Source organism: Bos taurus, chromosome 17, assembly GCF_002263795.3.
Source record: "Bos taurus isolate L1 Dominette 01449 registration number 42190680 breed Hereford chromosome 17, ARS-UCD2.0, whole genome shotgun sequence".
Classification (NCBI taxonomy): domain Eukaryota; kingdom Metazoa; phylum Chordata; class Mammalia; order Artiodactyla; family Bovidae; genus Bos; species Bos taurus.
In genome coordinates this window covers 18,949,069-18,976,863 of record NC_037344.1, presented here as the reverse complement: position 1 = coordinate 18,976,863, position 27,795 = coordinate 18,949,069, and the positions used below count along the sequence as shown (strand labels likewise).

Genomic DNA, 27,795 nt, shown 5'->3' with positions numbered 1-27,795 from the left:
ACATTATCCAGCTGCTAAGACAGTCCTCCCTGCTCTTCTCAAGTGAAGAGCCTGAGGCTAGAGAAAGGGAAAGCCTGGATGAGTGGCAAGTGACTCACTAGCAAAATGATGGCTGGCCAGGGAGATGGGAGGTGGGTGATGGGAGATGCTTTTGGAGCAGTGAAGGCCAACATATTCCTCAGGCTTTCCTTGTCTAGGTTACAATTCTCTCACAAGGACTTCTAAGGTGCCACTGTGACCTGTTCACCCCTACCCCCGAATAGCAGCCTTAGGCAATGAAGGAAGAAAGTGTGTTTATGTTTTGAAACAAACCAGAGCACAGACAGCTCCTGGAGAAGTAGAGGCAGAGGAGAAGAGGTGATGAGAGAATCCCAAGACAGAGCAGCACCCAGAGAAAGAGGTGACACCAGCAGGCATAGGTATATCCTCACACAGCCCTTAGAAAGAGTGACTGGATTTCTGCAGTTCACAGAATAAAGGTACAGGTCACTTAGGCTCACAAAATGAAGAGTGATCCTGGAAGGCTGACAATTTTTTATACACTTGAGTTACATCTATATTTTGAGCAATTCACATGATTTTGGGCACACTGAACACACTTTAAAAAAAATTTTGACAAGTGGATGGATTGATGGATGGATGGATGGACGAATGGATGGATGGACGAATGGATGATAAAGGAATGGGAGTTTTGCTTCAATACAGCCTCAAGCATTTGCTTCCTGACAGGGCCACCATGTTTCTTTCATCTTGTTACTTTGCTCTTATAAGGCCTTAAGGGAACTGGAGACCGTAAACAAAGAGAACAGATCCAGTAATGACAAGTCCAGGGTAATAAGGTAATAACCTTGGTTAAGACAGAGGGGAACGACGGGCTAATTAGTACAAGACATGTAACAGCTCATCTAGACTCCAAGATGCTCCCTCTCACCTGAGCCGCCAGCCAGCCTCACCTCCACAGCAGGAGCAGATGAAGCAGGTCATTCTCTCAGAGGCAGCATCCAGTGTGTTCCCCGTTCTCACTTCCCTGGACCACTAGAATAACGCTGAGAGCCTGAAGGGCTAATTTCTGCGTGCCATGGGGACCAAGAAACAGAAAGCAGCCCTGAAGAGAGGGGCATCCTGTGTGTTCTGAGAGGCCCCAGAGAAGGAGAGCTGGGCTGGAGTGCTTCCAGACCAGAGGTCTCAGGAGCCTGGGGTCAGTAACTCAGTGCTGGGGAGCAGCTCTTTGGAAGGCATTGCATTTTGTCTTAGGAAGCCCCAAAGCTTCATCCTCTGCAAAGTGGTTGAGGAGGGTAGGGTACAGGAAGTCACAGCCCACAGAGAGGGCCCAGGCACGCTGGGCGCTCAGAAAGACGGCTGGGACCCAGCTTCGGTGTCAGGGCCACACTCGGCCCCACGCCGGAGCTGCCTGGGAACAGGACTCTGGCCTGGGAAAGGAGGCCGGGGCTGGTTGTCCCACCAACGGCAGTTCTCCAGTCGGCTGTTTACTACTGTAAGTGCTTCTGCCAAAGAATGTGAGAGGCGGGAAAGGTCAGAATTGTGAGCTGTCCATCACAGCTCATGGCTCAAAGTCTTGACAAGAAATAGGAAAATGACAGAATTAATGATGAAACAGGAGACTGAACAAAGGGGAAATGACAAACCAGCAAGGTTTGACAGTATGTTTAGATTCTATATTCACTGCCTCTCAACACAGAGGAGGGCAGAATGATAGATATCAGCACACAGGAAAGACCCTTGGGGTAAACGCATCCCAATGCTTTGACCTCTCAAGACAATAACACTACAACACAGGTGAATGTTATTAGCAAAAGGTTAGTTGTCGGTTGAGAGAGTCCACATTTGGAATTTGTTTCTATTGTTCCTGTGAGCACGCTCTTGTCCGAAAGCACAAAGCAAAACACTTCACTTTCTAACATATAATTAGAACTGTTTGTTAGTAGGTTTTCAAGTTATTAACCTGAAAATATATAAATTTATGTTTGGATTTTCCTAGACATAAAAAAAAATCCCAGATGAATGGAGAGTGTAGCATGTAAACATATACACTACCATATGTAAAATAGATAGCCAATAGAAATTTGCTATATGACTCAAGGAAATCAAACCAGGGCTCTATAACAACCTAGAGGGGTGGGAAAGAGTGGGAGGTGGGAGGGAGGGTTCAAGAGGGAAGGGACACATGTACATCTATGGTTAATTCACGTTGATATATGACAGAAATGAAACCAATACTGCAAAGCAATTATCCTTCAATTGAAAATAAATAAATTAAATAAGAATCCCAGAGGAGAGGCTGGGACTTATTTGAGAATATAAGCGAAGTCTCGAGTGCAAAATAAAGCTCATGTATCCATGAAAAATGTAACTCCACCCTAAAACCCAAAGTGGTTAATAAGTCCTTAAGTATTACAGAGGTGGAAGGAAGGGAGGGAAGGAAAGCACAGATTTTAGAAATCTCCAGACCCAAGACTGATTCCCAAACTCCCCACCTCTTTTGCAGCCACCATCAGCATGACACTGACCCTCTCCAAGCCCCACATCCCTCTCCGTGATAATGGCAATCATGACATCTAAGAAGGTAAGGTTTACATGGAGCATGGGGCAGGCACTCAGGGAAGATGATTTCCCTCCTTTCTCCCTTCAGAATGGCTTTGGGTAAGCAATACTGGATTCTTTTATAAAGTCCTGAACTTCCATTTGTGGAGGTACAGCAGTCACGAGCCAGAAAAGAGAAGTGAACTAACGAGTAAAAATGAAGCACAAGGAAAGCAATCCTCAGAAATGAAAAATTGTTCTCAGTCACTGCAAAAATAGAATGAATATTTACTGCTAATGTCTCCTAGCAGGCAGAGCAAAATGCCCACACATGCACTGAGAGCTTACTACAGAGGGCCTTTTGACACCACTGAATTGTGACAGAAGGCACCCCCTTCTCAGTGCTCGCCTCTGCTCAGAAGCAGCTGACCACCAGAAGCAGTGAGCCATCTTCCTTTCAGAGTAGAAACTTGAGCAGAGATATCTTAAAAATAACCAACACACTCATGATATAAGTAAGGGTATAGATTCAAAACACTTGGACATCCAATTTCAGTTTAGGACAGGTGTTTCCAATATTTAAAAAATATGAGATGTCTTTTTTGCCATGCCAACTCCCCACGTGTTAAGAGCTGCCCTTTCAGTAGCTATCAATTAGGAAAATCCATAATCATAGAAAACAACTGTGAATCCCCATTTCGAACTGTGATGCTGAAGATGCTTAAGAGTCCCTTGGACAGCAAGGAGGTCAAACCAGTCAATCCTAAAGGAAATCAACCCTGAATATTCATTGCAAGGACTGACGCTGAAGCCAAAGCTCCAATACTCTGGCCACCTGATACAAAGAACTGACTTTCATTAGGAAAAGACCCTAATGCAGGGAAAGATTGAGGGCAGGAAGAGAAGGAGGCAACAGAGGATGAGATGGTTGAAAGGCATCATCAGTGCAATGGACGTGAGTTTGAGCTAACTCTGGGAGATAGTGAAGGACAGGGAAGTCTGGCATGCTACAGTTCATGGGGTCACAAAGAGTAGGACACGACTTAGCAAACGAACAACAAAGTACCCACATACATTAAAAAATAATCATGACATATGTGTGTAAAATATTATTTATCTCACCAACAAAAGATACAGAGCAAAAACAGCTTTCTGGACCCATCACAGCAGTGTTGTAAACAAACTCCCTTCTCCTAGAGGTGCAGAGCCCACAGATGAAAAGCCACTCACTGGGGCACTGAGTCTCTGGTTTCTTTTATATAAAATCTCCATCAAAAGAAGCTGAGGATGAATAATGATTTGTGTAGTTTTGAAGCAAAGACTTTAAAATAAGAAAATGAGGATGGACCTAGAGATTATTATACTGAGCGAGGTAAGTCAGAGAAAGAACAAATATCATATGATATCACTTTTATGTGAAATCTAGAAAAATGATGCAAGTGGGCTTATTTGCAACATAGACTCATAGACTTCAAAAACGAACTTATGGCTGCCAGAGGGGAAGTGGGGGGAAGGAATAAGTGAGGAGTTTGGAATTAACATATACATACTACTATATGTAAAAATAGATAATTAACAAGGACTTACTGTATAGTACAGGGAACTCTACTCAATAGTATGTAATAACATAAATGGGAAAAGAATCTGAATAAGAATGGAAATACATATATGTATAACTGAATCACTTTGCTGTATACCTAAAACTAACACAAACTTTGTAAATCAACTATACTCCAATATAAAATAAAAAATTTTTAATAGGAAAATGAAGACAACATTCAACTCCTGAGAGTATATTTATCCCTGATGTTATTTATGCTATTTATCCCTGTTATATGTTATTTATCCCTGATGTTATTAATAAACCAAAGAGTTTTTTGTAAGACCAATATTTAGGATTATAATCTTGCTTAAAGAAGAGAACAAGCATCCTAATACATGTATTCTGAAGCACTAGAAGAAAACAATAATGAAGAGAAGGCCACTGTTTTCACAATGACTTTTTGGCACAATGACACAGCTTTATCTCAGAGTCTCTTGACTGAGAGAGACTCTGATTAAATGAATACTGATTAATTACAATTTTTAATAATGGAACTCTGTATTGCTAGATGAAACCCCAATTTGCCATAAAAGGGAACAACTCATAAACTAACCCAAAGGAAAGTCCTTAAAATCCAGTTGTTAAAACAGAAGGAAAAACCCCAAACATTCACACAATTACTCAGTGTGATTGGCCAAGAATCTCAGGGGAAATCAAAACATGTAACCAAACACTTCCTTTTACTGCCTGAATCTCTTGAAAATGACAAAAAATGATCTACAATAACATCTACACCAAGTCATCACAGGATCAAACACTCGCCTCCAAAGAGACAAAAAATGCCATTTTCACAGGACCATTCCCAGGTACTGTGTCTGTGGATTCGATTCATATGGTGTGTCACATCATATCTTCAGCTGGAGGCACACATCCGTCCCACCCCGCTGGAACAGACTTGAGCATCTGCCTTCCGTGCTTGGTTATGGTCTTCATCAACAAATACAGCAGCAAAGAAAGAAGGCTCAGCAAAATTATTCACCAGGGACCTGTTTACATTTGCACTGTCAATTCTAATTGGTTTTTTATGGAGTTAAATTCTTCTGCCCTCATTAGAAGCATGATTGCCTGTCAGTGAGTCTAAGGTGTTTGAATTCCCACGAGGGGTGTCAGACTCTCCATCTTGTCTACTGCTCAGGTAGGATCAAGGACAAGGTGCAGTCAAAATTTTACACATCAGTCCTTGAAAACACACGGCAAATCCCACTCCACCCACAAGTGCTTGTGCTTCACCACGCCACTGGAGAACTCTTGGGTTCTTCTGATCTTAGGAACTCACAACTCGGAGGGTCCTGAAATAACCAGGATGACCTTGCCTTGTAGGAGGAAACTGTACTAGCTTCCTCCCTTTGTAGGAAGAACCTATGCTAGCTTCTTGGGTCTTCTTGGAACAATTGACAACAATAATGACTAGAGTATCTAAGGGCTTCCCTTAGGAAAGTAAAGTAAAATCGCTCAGTCATGTCCGACTCTTTGTGACCCCATAGCCTGTAGCCTACCAGGCTCCTCTGCCCATGGGATTTTCCAGGCAAGAGTACTGGAGTGGGTTGCCATTTTCTTCTCCAGAGGATCTTCCCAACCCAGGGATTGAACCCGAGTCTCCCTCATTGTAGGCAGACGCTTTACTCTCTGACCCACCAGGGAAGCCCAGATGGTAAGGAATCTGCCTGCAATGTGGGAGACCCGGGTTCAGTCCCTATGTTGGGAAGATCCTCTGGAGAAGGGAATGGCAACCCACTCCAGTATTCTTGCCTGGAGAATCCCATGAACAGAGGAGCCTGGTGGGCTACAGTCCATGGGGTTGCAAAGAGTCAGACACAACTGAGCAACTAACACACACACACACACACACACACACACACACACAGAGTATCTGAAGGCGGACAAGGCTTATGACCACTGAGAGCCACCTCACCTGTGTCAGGTTGGTGCTGTGCTGTACTTCATCACTCAGTCGTGTCTGACTCTTTGCAACCCCATGGACTGTACCCCGCCAGGCTCTTCTGTTCATGGGGATTCGCCAAGCAAGAATACTGGAGTGGGTTGCCATGCCCTCCTCCAGGGGATCTTCTCAACCCAGGGAGCAAACCCAGGTCTCCCACATTGCAGGCAGATTCTCTTCTGTCTGAGCCACCAGGGAAGCCCAGGTTTGAGGTAAGAGTTATTTCTAAGAACCCAGCAGATGGGAGAGAAAAAACCTGGGCATCGTGGAGGGTAGGGAGTTCTCTGCTGGGTAAGAGGAGGGAAGCCCAGTGGTCAAGCCTTTGCCTTCCAATGCAGCGGGTGCAGGCTCAATCCCTGGTCAGGGAGCTGAGATCTCCATAGCCCCCACAGCCAAAACACCAGAACATAAACAGAAGCAATACTGTAACAAATTCAATGAAGACTTTAAAAATGATTCACATCAAAAACATTTTTAAAAATTAAAAAAAAAAATTACAACTCAGTAGAATGATGATTACACCCACTGTTTCAGTGGAGGGAACTGGGGGCTCAGAGAGTCGTTTTCCTACAGTCCCAGATAAAGTAAGTGGCCTAGCAGGATGGAGAGTCGAATATTGCAGCTCCCATCCTATAGTGGCCCTGGGCAGAGCCCAGCCCTCCAGACAAATGGAATGTGGCGGGAGCTGACTTGGGGGCCTGGGGACTCAGAAAGTGTCCCTGCTAACAGGATGGATAGAACCATAAACCAGATGCCAAGATGGGGAGATCTCTGAGCACAAATACTCTCCTCACCCGAACCCTCCATAAAATAGGTTCATAATTTGGTCTACTTTCAGTAATTAACTATAAAGAAAAAAGAGGAGTTTACTAGACCAAAAACTATGGTGGGAGAGAAAGAAGTCACCCTCTAGCTCCTTTGTCCTTAATCTCCAATCATTGGAAGGACTGATGTTGAAGCTGAAACTCCAATACTTTGACCACCTGATGCAAAGAGCTGACTCATTGGAAAAGACCTTGATGCTGGGAAAGATTGAGGACAGGAGGAGAAGGGGACAACAGAGGATGAGATGGTTGGATGGCATCACCAACTCAATGGACATGGGTTTGCGTGGACACCGGGAGTTGGTCATGGACAGGGAGGCCTGGCGTTCTGCAGTTTGTGGGGTCACGGACACGACTGAGCGACTGAACTGATACTGAAGTCATTCCAGGAAACTTTCTTTTCGGGGAATTTTTAACTAAGATCAAATTAGATTGCTTTACAACTGAGTGTCCATTAGTAGATAAATGGAAAAAGAAGGTGTAATATATATTTGCATGTATACACACACACACACACATATATAATATAATGGAATACTATTCAGCTATTAAAAAGAACAAACTTTTGCTATTTGCTGCACCATGGATGGACTTAGAGGATATTGTGCTCAATGAAAGTCAGAGACAGACGACTACCATGTGGTATCATTTATGTGTGTAATCTAAAAGAATATAACAAACTAGTGAATAAAGCAAACAAACAAAAAAAGCAGACTCACAGAGAACAAACTAGAGTTTACCAGTGGGGAGAGGGGAGAGGCGAGAGGCGAGAGGCGAGAGGCGAGAGGCGAGAGGGGAGAGGCGAGAGGTGAGAGGGGAGAGGGGAGAGGCGAGAGGGGAGAGGCAAGAGGCGAGAGGGGAAAGGGGAGAGGCGAGAGGGGAGAGGGGAGAGGCAATGTAGCTGGGCGGGGCCGGGGGGCAGGTTACTATGGGATTCTATGAAGTCATGTGTGCGAAACTTTTGAAAATTGTATTTCACTCTAGAGTTTAAAGAATCTTGTATTCAACTACAGAACTCAGATTGCTTCATCCTCCGAGCCCTAAAATATTTGCATTTTAGAACTTTACCCCATTTCTTAGTATTCCCCAGCCTGAGTTTCTCTTAGAGATGCTGCCTACACTTGAGAATCCAAGATCTATGGAGGTGGGGTCAAGGCAACCATATTCTTAACAGCTCCCCCCGCCCCAGAAGGTTCTGGAGCAAACAAAGTGAGAGGCCCAAGGTATAAGGCAGGTTAGCATTTGTGATTGGATCTCAAGCAGTCAGTGTCTTTGTTTATGGAGAAAATGTGGAAGGACTGAGTTTGGACAGGAGGCCCTGAGATGTGGGCTGGTTGTAGGGAAACCCACTTTCTCATCACTGTCCAAATTCTTCTCCAAGAGGTTTAAAATCAATTATACAGGAATATCTGAAAAAGTTCTCCCATTAAAAGAAAAAAGAAGCAATGTAAATATCAATCAACAAACGAATGGATAAAGAAGATGTGGTGCATATAAACAAATAGAATATTACTCAGCCCAAAAAAAGGAATGAAGTAATGCCACTTGATACAACATGGACAGACCTAGAGATCATCACAGTCAATGAGGTAAATCAGGAAGAAAAAGACAAATAAATATCACTTATATATGGACTCTTCAAAAATGATACAAATCAACTCATTTACAAAACAGAAACAGACTTCTGTTCAGTTCAGTCACTCAGTCGCGTCTGACTCTTTGCGACCCCATGAACCGCAGCACGCCAGGCCTCCCTGTCCATCACCAGCTCCCGGAGTTCACTCAGACTCACGTCCATCGAGTCAGTGATGCCATCCAGCCATCTCATCCTCTGTCGTCCCCTTCTCCTACCCACAATCCCTCCCAGCATCAGAGTCTTTTCCAATGAGTCAACTCTTCGCATGAGGTGGCCAAAGTACTGGAGTTTCAGCTTCAGCATCATTCCTTCCAAAGAACACCCAGGACTGATCTCCTTCAGAATGGACTGGTTGACTCTCCTTGCAGTCCAAGGGACTCTCAAGAGTCTTCTCCAACACCACAGTTCAAAAGCACCAATTCTTCAGCGCTTAGCCTTCTTCACAGTCCAACTCTTACCCCTGTAGAAAACAAACTTAAGGTTAACAAAGGGGCTAACAAAGTTCTGGGGGAGATAAATTGTTTGGGATTAGCAGATACGCATTACTACATATAAAATAAACAACAAGAACCTACTGCATATCACAGGAAACTGTACACAATATCTTGTAATAATCTATAAAGGATAAGAATCTGAAAAGGAATATGTATGTGTGTGTGTGTGTAACTGAATCACTTTGCTGTATACCTGAAACTAACACAACTCTGTAAATTAACTATATTTCAATTTACAAAAAAAAGCAGAGACGTCCCTGTTGGTTCAGTGGCTAAGACGCCACACTCCCAATGCAGGAGGCCTGAGTTTGATCCCTGGTCAGGGAAGTAGATCCCACATGCTACAACTAAGAGTCAGAGCGCCACAACTAAGACCCAGCAGAGCCAAATAAATAAGTGAAGAGAAAGTGGCCCAGAAAGAACAGAGGACAAGAACGTAAAGACGGGGTCTGTCTGCCTACTTACTTGTTTGCACTCATGACCTAGGCTGGTAAGCAGTTTTGCCTGCTGGCTGGCTTCCGTCTGGTCGCCTGTTGAAATGACTTGCTATTCAGCCCCAGCCCTTTAAGGATATAAAGCAGGAAAACACTGCAGCCGCTATCTCTTTTCCTTCCTCTACCCCCTTCTTCTCTACTGGGAAGCCTCCTTATTCTTTTCCTCTCCCTCATTCTCTGTTCTCCGCGTCCCAGCTTTCTTGGACAACGTCTCTATACTTGGCCTCCAGACACTTCCTTCTGTTTGGGTTTTTTTCTCTCCCTTCCAACTTCAGGAAGCCTTCTGTTCTAACATCCCTCCTTTCCCTGCCACTCACCAGCTCACGGTTTGGTACCCAAGCTGTTTTCTGTTTGCTGGCAACACGCCTCGAATTCCATTCTGCCACAGAATTTAGCTCTAAGTCAGGCAGTAAATGGGCTCTTTACAAATCTAGCTTAATTTAAAGAACTCTCTCCGTGAGCTGCATTTCTGGGGACATTTTGCAAGGGTGTTAGCACCTAGACTGCATCCACGTGCTTGTACAACAGCAGACTGGCTGCTGTTTCTGTCACTCTGAGAGACTGAAGGTAAGGTTCAAATTAACTAGCAAGTGTAAACCACAGGAACCCAGAGAATGGTTTCGCAGAAACTTTTTTCCTTTTCTCTATTTGTGTAATTTCAGTGACTAAGGCGTGAGGTGCACAGGTCTGAGTGTCAGCTTGGTGGAGGCAGCAGAAGAAAAATGTGTTGACTGATCAGCTTGGGGTCAGTTTGGATGCTGGAGGATGGGAAGATGGGATATCACTGATCATGACTCCACAGCTCAGCCTGGATGACTAAGAGACTTGCGGTCCCTCAGCCATTTAGTCACTAAGTCATGTCCAACTCTTGTGACCCCGTTGACGGTAGCCCACTAGGCTTCTCTGTCCATGGGATTTTCCAGGCAAGAATACTGGACAGGGTTGCCATTTCCTCCTCCAGGGGATCTTTCCGACCCAGGAAATGAATCTACGTCTTCTGCATTGACAGGTGGATTCTTTACCACTGGGTCACCTGAGAAGCCCAATTCTTATTTCTTTGATATTTTATGTCCTATCCCTTTCTCACTAGGTCTAGCTGGGACCATGGACATTTGGATCCTAAAGCAATTTTTTTTTAAGGGTTCATCTTGACAAACTGTCACCTGGCCTTATACATGCGTTAAATCTCTTCAAAAATCTTTGAAAACCTCACTAAACAGGGTGCTTGACTGCCAGACTGGGTCGCTAAGCAGGAGGCACCACTGTGGCAGAAATCCATGGATATGCAAGACTCCAGTGTCTGGAGAAGACACAACCTAACTCTTTCTGTTTTGAGAGAGCAGCTTCCATGGTGATTAAGATCTTTCACCCCACCATGAAACAAGGAACTATGACAATGAGTAAACCTCCATTCTCCTGTCCCTCTCTGGACGATGATGAGGAGAGACCTGGCCAAGACACAAACAGGAGGGCACAATGTATGATGAAGAACAAGAGAGTCTGCTGAAATGTGGAAAACTACATTAATAACAGAGGGGCTGCGGTGTAAACCAGCCCTTCCGTATCACAGTGCAACAGTCAAGCTCCATCATAAAAACAAAAATAAACAAAAATAATCCATGAAAAGTCTGGGTATTGTGGGTGCAGCTGGGTCTTTCACTGGCCATAGGTAACTACTTAACTTTAAGTTAATATGAATTAAAAATGTAGTTCATTAATCACAGCAGCCGCATTTCAAATGGTAATAGCCACAATGGGCCAATGCCTGCCATATTGGACAGAGCAGATACAGAGCTTCCTTCTCAGCACAGCAGGTCCTGCCAGACAGTGCTGCTCCAGCATATTCTGACCCAATGGCATACTCTGACCTGCAACATGGGGAATCGTTCCTGAGCCAGAAGAAAGCCTTACAAAGTCATGAGCAAGAGGGAAAATCCAACCACTACACACAGAGGGGAGCGGCCTGACCCGGGCAGGGCAGGCGTTGCTGCCCAGCAGCAAGGCTCCAACTGAACACTGAGAATTCACCACGGACGACGCAGGCCAGGAGGAGGCAGAGACGGGAGCATCTCCTGCCAGATCGATTGCTCCTTTTCTTCTGCCTGAGGGTCCAGCGGGGAGCAGGGAGGTGAGGAGCAATTCCTCACATAAATGAAGTGGGAAGGCAGGGCTACCCCAGCACTCCAGGCCTCTGAAGCCAAGAGAGCCAATGTGATTAAATAATTGCACGGTCTCACCTTGCCCAGTCAAGCTAGATTCCAATGAGGATAATTAATCTTCATAGTGCCTGTTATCCCCTGCCCTGTGCATACTTCTGCTCCTGTTCAAAGTCAAGTTTCCCAAACTGTCTGCTTCTTGCACAAAAAGAAAAGGGCAGAGGAAGCGAAACAGACTTCCTTGTAGAAGGACATAAATAGAAAATTACCTTTGGAGCTAGTCTTTATGAATCCCCCTCCAAAAATGGTGGAATCACACTGGAAAGCATATGTGAAGTGAAGTGAAAGTCGCTCAGTCACGGCCGACTCTTTGCGATCCCATGCGCTATAGAGTACATGGAACCCTCCAGGCCTGGGTAGCCTTTCCCTTCTCCAGGGGATCTTCCGAACCCAGGGATCAAATCCAGGTCTCCCACATTGCAGGTGGATTCTTCACCAGTTGAGCCACCAGGGAAGCCCATAAGCATATGTAACTGTCTATAAACAAATTTCAGAGAAACAAAGATACTTGGGGTTCATAGCTATTCTTGGAGGGTGAATTTTAGAACTTGCCTTTAAGAAACCCTCAGCCTGTGTAATTCCATGAGCCCAGAAACAAAACAATGACTGGGACAAAGAAGAAAGCCAATGCAGATACCCAGCCTGACCTCAGTCCCCAAGAAACTCATTGCTCAAAAGCAAAGCCAGAAGGTGGGCTACATCGTGAACAAACACAAAATCCATGTATTGATGGAACTTCTTCCTAAAACCGACGGTTGGATTTGTTTTTAATCCACCCACACTTTATCCAGTAATAATATGAGTCAATTTAAAAGATGCAACATTTGAGCATCTATTTATTTTGTATCACTCCCTGTAAAATGATAGCTTGATTCCTTTAAAAGTGTGTTTGTATGGGTGCATAAAAGTAGTGTGATCCCTAGAAACTTCCCAGAATCACGCAAATTGTGAGTGTAATTTCACACCAAGAAAGAGGAAAGACAGGGCTTTGCAGTCAGCTCTGCACACATCTGCCAGCTCCACAAAATGACCAGCAATGCCAAAGATGACCAGCAATGCCAAAGATGACCAGCAATGCCAAAGACGACCAGCAATGCCAAAGATGACCAGCAATGCCAAAGACGACCAGCAATGCCAAAGACGACCGGCTGCCAGGCCTGTCTGTTCCTAGAGGGGAGTAGGTAGGGGAGTAGCTACTTGGCAACAAGACAGAAGGACAGTGAGAAAAGATGGGAGAGCCAAACAAAAAGTGAGGAAAAGGAAAAATAATCTCTCACTGCATTATCCACCACCCCTAAGTGTGTATTAATGAACCGCTGAAGTATGCCCTGGAGAGTCTTAATACGACAATATTAAACTCTGAACACCAAGAAAAGCAAAGATGGCACGTTATAACAAAGAGGGTTTGGGTTCTATGTTGTTGGTTTTCTGGTTCTTGCTAATATTCTGGTTTTTAGTTTTGCTCACTTGGATGTATTTTCCTTTAAAGGGCTGCTTGCCACCGAGCCCATTTTCCAACCAAAGTGCAATGCTGCCCCCTGATGGTGGAACACTGTAAGAGCACCTGGAGAAATCGAGACTCTCCAAGGCAAACTTCCTTACAGTTCTGCCTAGATTTCGTTTTGCTATCTTTTCATTCTCCGAAGTGCAAATATTTCATCCTTAAAGATCCTCTGCACAGAGACATTTTCTGGCTCAGGCTGGTTCACACCCGTAATCAACATAGCCGTTTTATTCTAAAACATGAACTGTGTGCTGATTACAAAACAAGCAGTGGTGGGGAGTGGATTTCTCCCCCTTTTTGCTTATAAATTAAGCTTTCTCCCCAGAGAAGGCTCAGAAATCAGGCCTATTTTATATAACCTTTAGAATCCTGATTGGAATTCTCACTGGAAAGACATTTACTGAGAACTCAAGCTCGAGAAATCAATGCTGGGCCTGACAGACATTCAGCTCCCAGACAAACGTATTTGATTTCAGATCATCCTTCAATCTTTGTAGCAGGAATAAACCTGAGACTGAGAACAATGCAGGTGACGCTCTGCACTATCAGAAGCCGCCCTCCTGAACTGCGTGAAAACACAACAGCTATCTGAGAGAAAATTATACGAAAACACGTGAGGAGGGGTTGAGTGGAGAGCTCCTCCCTCCACGGTCAAGCATTATATGATCTGTTTCCTCAAACCACGACTCCAACCACCTGCATCAGAATAACCTGGGAGTGTGTTAATGCCAATTTGGGGGCCCAGTCAAGGTCTGTTAAATCTGAAACTCCGGTTAGGATCTAGAAGTCTGCATTTACCTTGCCTCTTACTAAACCTTGAGTTCCAATGAATAAAATTTAATAGAAATTTTTAATTTCCATTAAGAAAATTCTCCTATTCAGGAATTCCCAAACATTACACAGATAAAGGATAACCAAAAATTTTTTTAAATCTATCAATTGATACATTTGCTTGATTTTCTACAAAAATGAAAAGATATCACTTGGTCATGCAAGGCACTCTTCAGCTAGTAAACAAACCCAAATCATAAACACGACTTGATTGTTTCCCAACTGTACTTCTTACCCCAAAGCCATGCTTTTGAAAAGCCCTATCAGGAAGTAGCATAAAATGATTGATTAAGCAGAAATCACTGTGGATGATGACTTCAGCCATGAATTTAAAAGACGCTTGCTCCTTGGAAGGAAAGCTATGACAAACCTAGGCAGCATATTAAAAAGCAGAGACAGCATTTTGCCAATAAAGATCTGTCTAGTCAAAGGAATGGTTTTTGCAATAGTCATGTACCAAGGTGAGAGTTGGACCATAAAGCAGGCTAAGCACTGAAGAACTGATGCTTTTGAACTGTGATGCTAGAGAAGACTTTTGAGAGTCTCTCAGACTGCAAGGAGATCAAACCAGTCAATCCTAAAGGAAATCAACCCTGAATATTCATTGGAAGGACTGATGCTGAAGTTCCAACGGCCAACTGATGGAACGAGCCAACTCACTGGAAAAGACCACGATTCTGGGAAAGATTGAAGGCAAAAGGAGAAGAGGGTAGCAGAGGATGAGATGGTTAGATAGCATCACCAACTCAACGGACTTGAATCTGAGCAAACTCCAGGAGATAGTGAAGGACAAGGAAGCCTGACGTGCTGCAGTCCATGGGTCGCAAAGAGTCAGACATGACTTATCGACTTAACAAGAAGAAATAATTCACTATATCAGAAGATAAGACAACCATGAGAGTACCACACAGCTCTCAGCCCCCATAGAGAAGAACCTGACAAAAACAGCCAAAAAAAGACAAAAAGAAAACAAACCAAGAATAAAAAGAAATCCAAGCAAGTAGTACTGGCTATTTGTCACCCCTTCTGAACAGGACTGGCTGCCCCTGGTGTTGCCTCCTGCTCCCCGTCCCCTCCCCTGACCCACGGTTCTCAGCCTCTCTCTGTCATCATTTCGTAGCCACTTGTCATCTGATCCAGTTCCAGGGCGTGGTGAGAATGGACTGTGCCCTGGTCCTGCCAAGCTGGGCTGAGGTGCCCGCGCAGCCAGACTGTCTCCATGCATGCTGTAGCGTGTGGCTGGGGGCCAGGACCGATGGGCTGTATTTCATTTCCCCTTGTTTGCCGGATGTGTCACAGCGGGGCACAGCAAGAGATGGAAATGGGCTGTGTCTGCCTCAGGGAACCTGTGAGGATGAAAGGAGGTCTGTTAGCTCTGCAGACCATCCCCTCAGTCACCAGCAGAAAAACCAGACCCTCCAAGTTCCACTGCCCGTGTGCCAGGAGGGCAGGACCTCAGCGCCACCAGGCTGGGCTCACTGGAGGACAGTCATGAAAAGGAATCTCCCTTGCGCTCACCCCAAAGGGAGAGCAGGCTGATGGTGAGACGAGGAAGGTCCCAGGGGTTAAGCTGATGCTCAAGAGCAACAGCTGCAGAGGAAGTTCTAGAAGCCTGAATGATATTAAGAAAACAGCCTGTTGGAGGGTGTGGAGAAAAGGAAACCCTCAAACGCTGTTGGTGGGAATGTAAATTGGTGCAGCCATTGTGGAAGATGGTAGGGAGGTTTCAACAAAAAAAATTAGAGTTATCATATAATCCAGCAATTCTACTTCTGGGCATATATATCTGGAAAAGAGGAAAACTCTATGTACCCCAGGGTACACAGAGTACCCCAGTGTTCACAGCAGTACTGTGAATAGCCAAGGCACAGAAGCACAACCTAAGTTTCCATCAACAGATGGATGGATAAAGAAGATGGAACACTACTCAGACATAAAAAGGAATGAAATTCTGCCATTGCATCATAGACGGACTTGGAGAATATTATAATCAGTGAAAGAAGTCAGACAAGAAAGACAAATACCATATGATAGCACTTAAATGTGGCATCTAAAAAAATACAACAAAGGAGTGAATGAAGCAAAACAGAAGCAAATTCACAGAAATAAAGAACAAACTGGTGGTTACCAGTGGAGAGAGGGAAGCAGGGAGGGGCAATTCAGGGGTGGGGGGGGAAAGGGCTATTACGGGATTATATGAAATCATGAGTGTGAAACTTCTGAAAACTGTAAACACTATAGAATTTAAAGAATCTTTCATTTGATTAAAAAAGAAAGAAAGAAAAGAGCCTTTTGGTCTATTCTGAGGAGGGATATGAGGGCCATGTCAGGTCTGTTTGTTTGGGGAGAGAGATCGAATATTACAGAGCATCCTTTAATTTGCTACAGAATTTCAATACATCTGCTGAAGTGGTTCCTAAGTCACTACAGCAAAGAGAGGCCTAGGACAAGAATTTACCTCGGAGGCTGGCTGTTAGTGTTTATGTCTGGCCACAAAGAGAAGCAAATTGCAAATTTAACGATAAAACAGTTTAGAAGAGAGAAGGGTTTTTTTTTTTTTAATGTATTACAATAAATATATATGAATCCATGTACTTTCCCAGAGGTAGGATTTGAATTTTCCTAAATCAGCTAATGTCTTTGTCAATTCTCCATTTGTATCTGGCCTATGTCACATCTTAAAATCCATACCACTTTATATCTCTCCTTAATTGCTCCATGTGGGTAACTTGCATTTAAAACTAGCTCTCTTTGCCACCTGACCTTTAGAAGAAGAGCAGAAGGTAAATTTTTCATCCTCCAAAACTACTATATTCCATACACATGAAATAAATCGCAAAGAACACAGTCGAACAGAAATTCAATTAATGTTTTTGCTATTTTCAACCCTGTATGAGGCTGAAAACAACTGTTTCAAGCAAAGGGGGTGGAAAAAAGGAATCCAAAAATGTATTGATATTGCTTGTTTATAAAAACAGATTTTCTACTCTGCTTTTGATCCTTCCATTGGCAAATATCCACAGCCTAAACCCTCGAATCTGTGACTATGTTATCTTAAATGGCAAAGGGACTCTGCAGATGCAATTAAGTCAAGGAACTTGAGTTGGGAAGATTATCCTGGATTATCTGGTGGATTCAATGCAATCACAAGGGTCCCTCCAAGAAGGAAGCAGGGGACCTTGTTCAAAGAAGGACCTGCCATGCTGGAAGCAGAGGGAGGAGTGACGTGACTCTTAGCTTTGAAGATGGAAGGGGGCCCCTGTCCAAGGCATCCGGGTGGCCTCCAGGAACTCTGGAGGCCTGTCGTCACTTGCATTCTGCCCCGTGAGACCCATTTTGGACTTCAGCCCTATAGCATACAAAATCTGTGAAGCTTTAAGCTGCTAAACTAGCAGACATTTGTTTTGGCAGCAACAAGAATAGTCTCCAAGTCCTTTCTGAAAGGAGTGATGACAGCCAGTCTCTATGTCTCAAAAATGGACAACACGGCGGTGGCCAAACATTCAAAGTCGGTGATATTCCTGGGCATCATTACGATCCCACACATACTTTACAGCCTTGGGCGCCAACTACCAACGCAAAAGCAAATTACCATTGAGCATTTTTGTCAAAGTTATTAAGGATTCATCACAGAGGACACTGGGAGGATGAAATCTACTCATGGAAACTGACCTGGAAGCCATGTGGGTGATTTTATCATTTCCTCTGATCCTCGTGATTAACAGAGTGGACAACTAACACAGAAATGGCTGGTGTTTGTTTTATTGGAGTGCAGTTGGTTTACGATGCTGTGTTAGCTCCAGGTGCATAGCAAAGTGAATCAGTTATACGTATATATGTATGCACTCTGTTTTACATTCTTTTCCCATATAGGTCATTACAGAGTATTGAAAAGAGCTCCCTGTGCTGTACAGCAGGTCCTTATTAGTAGTAATTACCTGTTTTATATATAGTAGTGTGTGTATGTCAGTCCCAATCTCCCAATTTATCTTTCCACATCGCGTACTCTTTTAAAAAATTTTATTGGAGTATAGTCATTTACAATGTTGTGTTAGTTTTAGGTGTACAGCAAAATGATTCAGTTATACACACACATATATCCCACCAAAGGCCATTATAGGATATTAAACATAGTTCCCCCTCTATACAGTAGGTCCTTGTTAGTCCTTGTTAGTAGGTCCTATTTTATATATAGTAGCATATGTCTGTTCATCTCAAAACTCTGTTCCCGCCCCCCGCCACTTTCCCCTTTGGTAACCATAAGTTTGTTTTTCTAAAACTGTGAGTCTGCAGAAACAGGTTTTCTTAAGTGAGCCAGAGAGCCCCACTAAAATGGACTTCCTGACCTGCATCTCTACCAGATGAACCAGAACTCAATTTTGTTGCTAAAAACAGAAGGGATATGCGCCTCCCAGTCATGGAAGACCACGGAAGGGATGAGTGCAAGGGGAAGGCTTCCCGGAGCCCCAGCTCCCATCACAGAGGGAAGATGATGGCCACGCCCTCACCAAGAGGGAAACCCAGGGTCTGACTTAGCTTCGTAAATGCTGCCTTTGAATTGGACTCTAAACATGGACTCCTTCTAGGGTAGCTCTGGAAGAATACGCTGGGACACAATGTCCCAAAGTGAAGGGCTCTCGGATACTTTTCTCTTCTATAATCAAGACCCTGGACATTCCACTGTTGTGCAAATACTTACTCTAATACCTGAATGTGGGAAATACTCTTATGTGTTTTTTTTAATAAGACTATTTTGGTCTTTCCCAAGCCCCACTGAAATATTGAACCCCTAGAAGCTTTTGCTTTCAGTGACGTTTCACATCCCAAAGACTCTGGGTTTTGTTTTTCTATCCAATTCTGTCTTCTTGGTTTTTAAATTAACGGTGTCTTGAGAGCTGGCCAGGAGTAACAAGGGGGTTTGGAAGGGAGAGAAAGTGGAAAATGAAGAGGCAGCGAGGGACTCACTCGAGCAATCAGACAAACAAATCATCTGTCTTCCGGCTCGGGTGGCGAGGGAGGGAGAGCATCCTGCCCAAAGCCCAGAGCAGGCGGGTGCAGCAGACCCTCTCCAGCTCTGAGGGAGAGCGAGAAGAAAAACCCTCCCTTCTCTCCAAGCAGTAAGGACAAAAGAGAAGGCCACGTCCGGCTCATTAGGAATAATAGAAATTGCTGACAATCATCTCTAATGCATTGCCAGTTTTCTGACAATGGGCTCAGCAATTAGTTTGTCAATTTTTAACCAAATGCAAAAATAATAATTATCCTCTGAGGGAACTTCTGCCCGGCCCTTCCACCTTTCACCTGAGGCCCTGGAGGCTCCAGGCACCCTGCATTGGTCTTTTGGCATCTGCCACACCCACTTCTGACCAAGGAACTCATCCACCTCCTTTCCAAGGTCTCTCTGGAAATTCAGCAAAAAGCCGAAAAAGACTTACAGAGAAAACAAGTTTATGGTGACCAAAGGGGAAAGAAAGAGGGACAAATGAAGAGATTAACAGATACACACTACTATATACAAAACAGATAAACAACAAGGACCTGTTGCATAGCACAAGGAACTATATTCAGTGTCTTGTAATAATCTATAATGGAAAATAATCTAAAAAATAATACACACACACACACACACACATATATATAAGAGGCTTCCGTGGTGGCCCAGATGGTAAAGAATCTGCCTGCAATGCAGGAGACTGGGTTCTTCAAACCCTGGGTTGGAAAGATCCCCTAGAGAAGGGAATGGCTACCCACTCCAGTATTCTTGCCTGGAGAATTCCATGAATGGGCTACAGTCCATATGGGATCACAAAGAGTCAGACACAACTGAGGGACTAACAACATATATAACTGATTCAATTTGCTGTACACCTGAAACTAACACAATATTGCAAATTACGCTTCAATTTTTAAGAAAGGAAATTCAGTGGAAAATCATGGTCTTTCACCCCTTCCTACTCTGGGTCCCCTGCTGCTGCTGCTGCTGCTGCTGAGTCGCTAAACCTTCGAAAAATACATTTTGCCTCCCTTTTGAACCATTCGTCATCCTTGGTTTTAGCTGAGGCTAAACCAGAAACTGGCCTTTTTAAAATATCTGACCTCTGACCACCTCATATTAAATTACTTTCATGATTAAAAATCTGCAGCTGCCAAGAAAATCTCTCCGTCTTGCTTCCCAGTCTTCTATCATAAGAAGAAAGTGCAGCCCTGTCTAGCCCTGGTGGGGAGCTGACAAGCCCAGAGAAGACCTCCAAGGGCACTGGCTGGCCGAGCCTGGAAAGGACAAGATGAGGAGAAGTAGCCAGAGGCAGAGGGGGAGACATCCAAATATCCACCTGAAGCAAACAGCCCGGTGTTTCAGGTCCTGAACTGGCGACGAGGACCCACACAAAAGGCCTGACTGATTCCAGCCGTGACATTTCTAGCAGATGCCTCCATGCCTTGGTGTTCCTTTCTCTCCCAAGATACAATAACAACAAACCCTGTGACCACCTCTTCTCCGAGCACTTGAGAGAAAACACTCTGTGAATCCAAAGTCCAGCAACCGTGTCACTAATATTGCCACCACGCCGGATGCATTCTTCCCAGGGTCGAGATGGTTTGATGGACATCCTTGCCACCGTGTCCTAATGCTGGACGGCAGGCTGAGGGACTACAGAGAGTGTGCCGGCCAAGGACGCAGGGTGAACCAGCAAACTCCAGAGCAGATTCTTCCTCCTCCTCCTGAAGCTGTATGTGAACCTACCTTTTTCCAAAGAAAAACAGCATGATGGGAAAGCAGGAAAGGCCACTGCTATAACAACCCCTTGTGTTAATAACATCTGTGCTTTTCTCCCACAGCCCTTCCCCAAGTCTCCCGTCCTCTTGCAAGTGTCCCTCAGAAAAAATCAACTAAGAGCTTGTTTCACCCTGTGCCAGGAGCTCTGGTGACATTCCCACATTCTCAGGAACCTTCACTGACACTATTCTGTTTGCATCCTTCAGGGTTCATAATATCGTTTTAATTATATGCTTGTTCACTTTTTTGTCATTCTCACAAAAGCAGAAGCCAGATATGATTATACCCATCTTACAGGAGATGGGTATATATATATATGTGTGTGTGTGTGTGTGTGTATATATATACGTTCTGAGTCACTTTGCTGTACACCTGAACCTAACACAACATTGTAAACAAACTGTATTTCAATTTTAAAGAATAAATTAAAATTTTTAAAAATAAAATGAAGGTAACCTTGAAAATAAGAGTCACCCCGCTCAGATGGTAAAGCATCTGCCTGCAATGTGGGAGACCTGGGTTCAATTCCTGGGTCGGGAAGATCCCCTGGTGAAGGAAATGGCAACCCACTCCAGTACTCTTGCCTGGAAAAATCCCATGGACGGAGGAGCCTGATAGGCTACAGTCCATGGGGTTGCAAAGAGTCAGACACGACTGAGCGACTTCACTTTCACCGTAAAAACAAGTAAAAATAAATAAATAAAAGAAGCTCAAGGTCCACCTCCTCCTTGAAGCTTTGCCTATTAATTTCTCCACAATTGCTGACCTTTTCAGTAGACTCTCATCTTTACTTACATAATAGCTTACATGAGGGCTATTTGTCTACCTAAGTTATATAATGATTAGAAAAGAAAGGAAACTGAAGGGAGGGAGGTCAGGAAGCGAAAATGGAGGTAAATGGATTTCAGAACAGAAGGAGGTATTTGTGCAATGCAGCCTTGAAAGAGAGAAAGGATGCTGAGGAGAGAGGCCAGCTGGGGTCTGGAGAGCGCCTTCTCCCCGTTGGGAGGAAGGAGCTGGGACACACAGACACACATTCACACGTGGGGGGCTCATTCTGCCTGGTTCTGCTATATCCCAGCACAGAGTTGCCATGCATGAACATACAGTGATGCAGTCCTGGGTACTGGGCAGGGAGAGGAGAGAAGTCCCTGGCTTAAGGAGAGATTCCTCCCCAAACTGCACCAAACCACAGCTCCACCTGACCAAGGCTCCCCACACTCTCCCTATTGGAAACACCGCAAGAGCTTCTGGTCTATCTACAAACAGCCTGGGATGGGGATGGAGGGGCGAGGGGAGGCTCAGGCAACAGACTACAAAGTTGGAGGGCAGAAACCCCGTCCATTCTTACGCACACCTGAAATGTCGAGAGTAGGGTTGTGCTTCATACTGCCTATGCTGTGTGTTTTCCTATCAACCCCTGCTGACTGCCGGACCATCTGCACTTTAGCAGAGCACTTCTAATATGTTCAGACACAGAGAAAATGAGTTCTTCGCCCTCCCAGGCTCCTGCATCTCAAGACAGCACAATTACTTCTTCGGATTGCTCTACTCCACCCCATTTGAGGTGCTTGGCTCTCTCAAGGGTGAGCAGAGAAGATAGGACTTAAGATGCAAAGTGGAAAACCGCTCTCTGACTATTGCACACAGTATTATAGTGTGGCAAGACTCTAGGAGCAGCTGCACATGCAACTGAGCCCAATCACAGCATACAGCAAGCCCAGAATCATTTAGGGGTAGAACCCCCCCCATTGCCACCTTCAGAGATGGGCCCATCCATTTGGTTCACATTATGCAGGACAAAGGAGAGAGATGTAAAGAATCACCTGTTTACCAGTCCTTTATTCCATTACAGTTGGGAACAGAAGCTGACACTGACAAGGCCCCTCCTTGAGGGATTATATATTACAGCAGAGAAATACCTTAAAGACAAATAATCCCCGAGATCATCATACCTCCACTGACCTGTCTGAAGACTGCTGCAATTAGAGACCATGGTCACTAATGTGGCATGCAGCTCCAAGCGCCTGCATTTACTCTGATCCTGCAGAAATGACCCAGGATGGATTTGGTGGGCACAGACTTCATCTAAGTTTGAATTCTGTGGGTCTGATTCTGATTTCTGGGAGTTTGGTAACTGTGCTTTTGTTAACAAGATCTTTCTCAGCTTCTGCAGCGTTTACAACATAAGATCTCTAATTTGGGCTTAAAATGCTCACGAAAATTAACTGCATTACTTTAAAAAATGCAACTGGGGAGAAACGGAGATGGAAAGAACATCACATACCACAGACTCCCCATGTTTGCACGCTTCCCCACCATCAGCAACTGACAATCATAGACGCCACCACTCCAGCCCTTTGGTCAGACCTGATTCTGCGACCTGGGGACGTATTAAGAGCTCCATTTTACTGCTTTTCATCATAAGAGATGTTGGAAATCTATTTGGGATAGGACGGGAGCATCGAGGCTTTATTTGTTATATTACTTAAAAAACATCCAAGACCCCAGAAGCAAAGCTTCTAGAGCACCATAAAACTGGCTGTGATATGAATGATTGCCATGGTACCTTTTTTTCTATAATAATAGTAGCTTTCATGTGCCGGGCATCACTCTAAGCATTTTCCTTTTCCCAACAACTGAGGAGCAGGTTGAACCACGGATCAGGAAAGGAAGCTTCCCAAGCCACACAACCCGCAGACCCCAAATGCAAGCCCAATTTAGCTGGCCCTTGACCCCCAACCCATCACTCTGATACAATGTCTGCTCTAAACTGCTCCCTTGCTGTTGTTTACTCATTAAGTCATGTCAGATTCTTTTGACCTCACATTTTGCAACCTTACAGACTATAGTCCAGGAGGCTCCTCTTTCCATGGGATTTCCCAGGCAAGAATACTGGAGTGGTTTGCCACTTCCTTCTCAAGGGGCTCTTCCCCACCCAGGAATCAAACCTGTGTCTCCTGCATTGGCAGGCAGATTCTTTACCACTAAACCACTAGGGAAGCCCAAACTGCTTCTTACACCAACCCCTCCCAAAATTAGAGATCCATTAGATTATGACGGCCAAATCCCCTGCACATAAACAATACTTAAAATGCCTTCCAGTCATGAGTTCAGTAAAAGCCAGCCAGGTAAATTTCAAGCCTACAAGGCAATGGATGGATCAGTCCAAACAGAATCAAGAAACACAGGTGTGGATGTTTAAAGGAGAAAGCTAGCTTATTCTGAGCACAGCCAGGCAGTGCGCTGCCTCCAGGGAGTGGTCAGCCGGCTGTCTCCAAAGAGTCTAATTTCTTTGCTGCACAGAGTGGACCCAAGTCTATCTCAGAGGCAGTCAAGAAAGAGCAATATGTATAAAACCAGAATCCCAAAGTATTAAATTCCAACAAAAATTGATCCGCCACGTGAAACACAATGGAACACAATCCACCCCAGTCTCCCTGTAGACTGACCCACAGGAAGTCAGCTGGTAACCAGCAGGGGGCTGGTGAACTGGAATACCTGTCCTTAGACGCGGGTTTCGTGGCCTCTCTGCAGGATGGCTTATCACCAAATCTAGCTCCGCAGTAGAGACAGCCGTGTGAATCAGGCCTTTCTTCAAGTGGCTGAGGCTTCCTCTTCCATGGACAAGATTTTGAGGTGGGGAGATTTCTGAGCACCTCTGTGCTCTCCACTCATGACTGAACGATCCTCCTCCTTGAGGGGAAATTCTGCCAGGTTATAACCAAATCCTTGCCTTCCTGGGAATCGGTCTGTCTCTATTAAGTGATGTTCACATATCTGTACAGTGTTCTCACAAGGCGCTCAGTTGGGCTCCGGGGGAAGCCAACTTTCAGGGAGAAGGTCTATTAAGGGGCGCCCCTGGATCACCACCTGTATAAGGGAAATGGGGGAGGAGGCAGGAGTGGGTGGAGGGGGACACTGGGCGACAACATGACCCCAGGAAGTGCTCAGCCAACCCCTCAGGGAGCCCTGGAGCTGGGATGACTTCCGCGGTGTCTCAGGTTAGGGTGAGGTGGTCTGGCTGTGGACCCTGGAAGTGGGCAAGGTGGCCCTCCACAGCCTAGTGTGGTCTAGTGTTCGTTGCTCGGTCGTGTCCCACTCTTTGCGACCCCAGGGACTGTAGCCCACAAGGCTCCTCTGTCCATGGGATTCTCCAGGCAAGAATGCTGGAGTGAGTAGCCATTTCTTTCTCCAGGGGATCTTCCCGACCCAGGCATTGAACCCGGGTCTCCTGCATTGCAGGCAGATTCTTCACCATCTGAGCCACCCGGGAAGCCCCTAGAAATCCCCAGAGGAAGCTGAAAGCTGAGACCTCTGTCCGTGGCACCTGGGCAGTTTGGGAAATGAGTCTGTCATTCCTGGAGGGGCATATGGGCGACACACCACAGCATCCCCCACAAAGGAGAACCCTAAATTCCTAGAGAAAGCCTCCCTCATTCGCCACCAAACTGAAAACCAGAGAGGGAGGGAAGAGGCGGTGGGGGCAGGGAGGGCTACCTGGGGTTTTGAGCCCGCCCAGCCTGAAAGCCTCCAAAGGACAGGAATGCCTCCCTCCTGCCAGGGCTGCCCTGCAGCTTCCAGCAAATTCCAGACCTCCCGTCCCTTCCTGCTCCCCGACCCCACCCTCCATCACCCCCAGGGCCAGGCTTTCTCTCACCTCAGGATCTTCGCACACACACCCTACTGCTCCCTCCACTGGGACACCGCGGTGCCCTCTCCCCGCACCTGAATCCCATTTCCCCTCAGGCATCAGTTTAGATCCAAACCCCTCCCCAGAGAGATGCAGTCCACCTGCCAGATGATCTCACAGCTCCTTCACGTCTCCACCCCAGGTAGTTCTTCTATTTATTTCTGGGCCATCCCACTTTCTGTTAGCCCCTCAGTTTCCTAAAGGAAGGGACCATGTCTGTCTTACTCACCATGGTTTTCCCAATGCTTGGCACAGAGCCTGGGAACTAACAGGCACATCATTCACTCAGTGAGTGAGTGAATGAATGAATGAAGGCATAAATGAATGAATTCCATCAATCGGGGCAGCACTGGAGAGTGAGAAGAGTCCCAACTCTGAGATGGCTCTAAAAATGATCCCACTCCTGAGACAACCCTCCCAAACCCCAGTGCAGTGCCCCAGCAGAATGCTCCAGCAGCTCCATGCTCCTTTGCCAGAGACCTGGCAGAACCTGTGTTCACTGATCTTTTTTCATCCCCACTACACTGCATTAATAACATCCATGAGAGTAGAAGCCATTTCTATTTTATCCATTTTATCCTCAGCACTAGTACAGGGCCCAGCATATAATGGGTCCTCAAGAAATATTGCTTGAATAAATAAAAAAGAGAGAAGTGCATTTATTGAGGAGAATTCAGGGAAATATTTTCAAATTGACACTGGCATTAAAGTGAACTGAAATGGTGTTGAGCTTCCAATAGAGCTATAAATAAATGAGCAGGGACTTGGCGGGGGGGTCTTCTCTGAGAAATGGGGAAGCCCTGGGCACCCACAGAGAGCGCCCCCCTTCCATGTGAAGCCTTATGAAGCACTTGACACAGCTGGTATATTTCAGCAATGGTTGAAATCACAGCCACGCTACACCACAGACTCACTGAGCACCCAACAAGATGCTGAGCATTTTATGCAGACAGCAGTATCTCTTTAAATGTATATAAAATCACAGTGATGCAGGAATTGCATGCCTGCTCAGTCACTCAGTCGTGTCCAACTCTTTGTGACCCTGTGGACTGTAGCCCACCAGGCTCCTCTGTCCATGGGATTCCTGAGGCAAGTATAGCATAGTGGGTTGCCATTTCCTTCTCCAGGGTATCTTCCCAACCCAGGGACTGAGCCCAAGTCTCCTGCATTGGCAGGCGGATTCTTTACCACTGAGCCACCTGGGAAGCCCCGATGCAGGAATTACTATCCCCTTTTTTCAGATGATGAAATCAAGGCTTAAAGAGATCATCACCTGCCCCAGGTATCAAGCTAGTTAGAGGGAGAGCAAGAACTGAAAACCATGCGTGCCTGCCTCCAAAGTGCATGCTCGTCTCCAGTGTCTCGTAGGCTCCCCCTTCCATAGAACACAGTTTCTCCAACGCAGTGAAGGGAGTGGGGTTTAAATGTGAACACAAAATAATACTGGGGTTATTTTAATAAAGCTTTTTAATATCTTGACACCATCCCAATTTTCACCATATCACACCCACAAGGAAGGCAGAGCAGAGCTCATTACAACATCTAGAGGACTTAGCAAAGCATCCACTTGGAAATCCTGACGGTGGTCTGTCACCAGTTCCAGTGACTTCTTTCTCCGTATCTATTCAGCCAAGTCCCACAGGCAATATGCAAAACCTTTGCAAAGCTTACATGGAGCCTAAAGATTTTTCTGAATGTACCCACAGCAAGCTACTTACATTGAAAGTGTGTGTTTAAAATGCACTTCTGGCCAATTTGTGAGGCAAGAGAGAAAGGGAGGCTTTAGGTTTGCCTCTGTGACAGCATCGCAACAATGAGCCGGGTCGGGGCTCTGTCTTCATTTTGCCATGTCATACCTCAAGGGAACTGCAGGTTGGTATCAGAGGTCTAAAAATTAATGTATTAAAACATTTTTCTTAGTTTTTTAAATTTATGTTTCCATGGTAACAGAGCCATCAACCAACAAATGTGTCCTTTTCTCCTACAAATAAATAATGTTTTCCCCAAGGAAGAAAATGATAATAACACATTTATACACTTTGATAAGAAACCTATCTTGGGAGCTTCCAAGAAAAGTCTTCCTTTCTTTTCCATATCTCCTTCCTTAAAGACTTGTCCATGAACTAAAGTTTCTGCATCAAGGAAAAAATAAAAGTCTAAAAAAGCTTTTGGTGTCATGAAAACATGAGTTACAAATCCAGGAGAAAGATTTCAGCTGGCCTTTTTCTTAAATCAAAGAAAATCC

At 45.0% G+C, this 27,795-nt stretch overlaps 1 long non-coding RNA gene across 1 annotated transcript in view; it reads right to left on the bottom strand.

The window, feature by feature from the left end:
* Positions 1–7,545: 7,545 nt before the first annotated feature.
* Positions 7,546–27,795, bottom strand: part of LOC132342586 (uncharacterized) — a 54,135-nt gene continuing 33,885 nt past the window's right edge. The window contains exon 2 of the long non-coding RNA XR_009491008.1: positions 7,546–9,003. This is a non-coding gene — a long non-coding RNA (uncharacterized lncRNA). The remainder of the gene's footprint in view (positions 9,004–27,795) is intronic.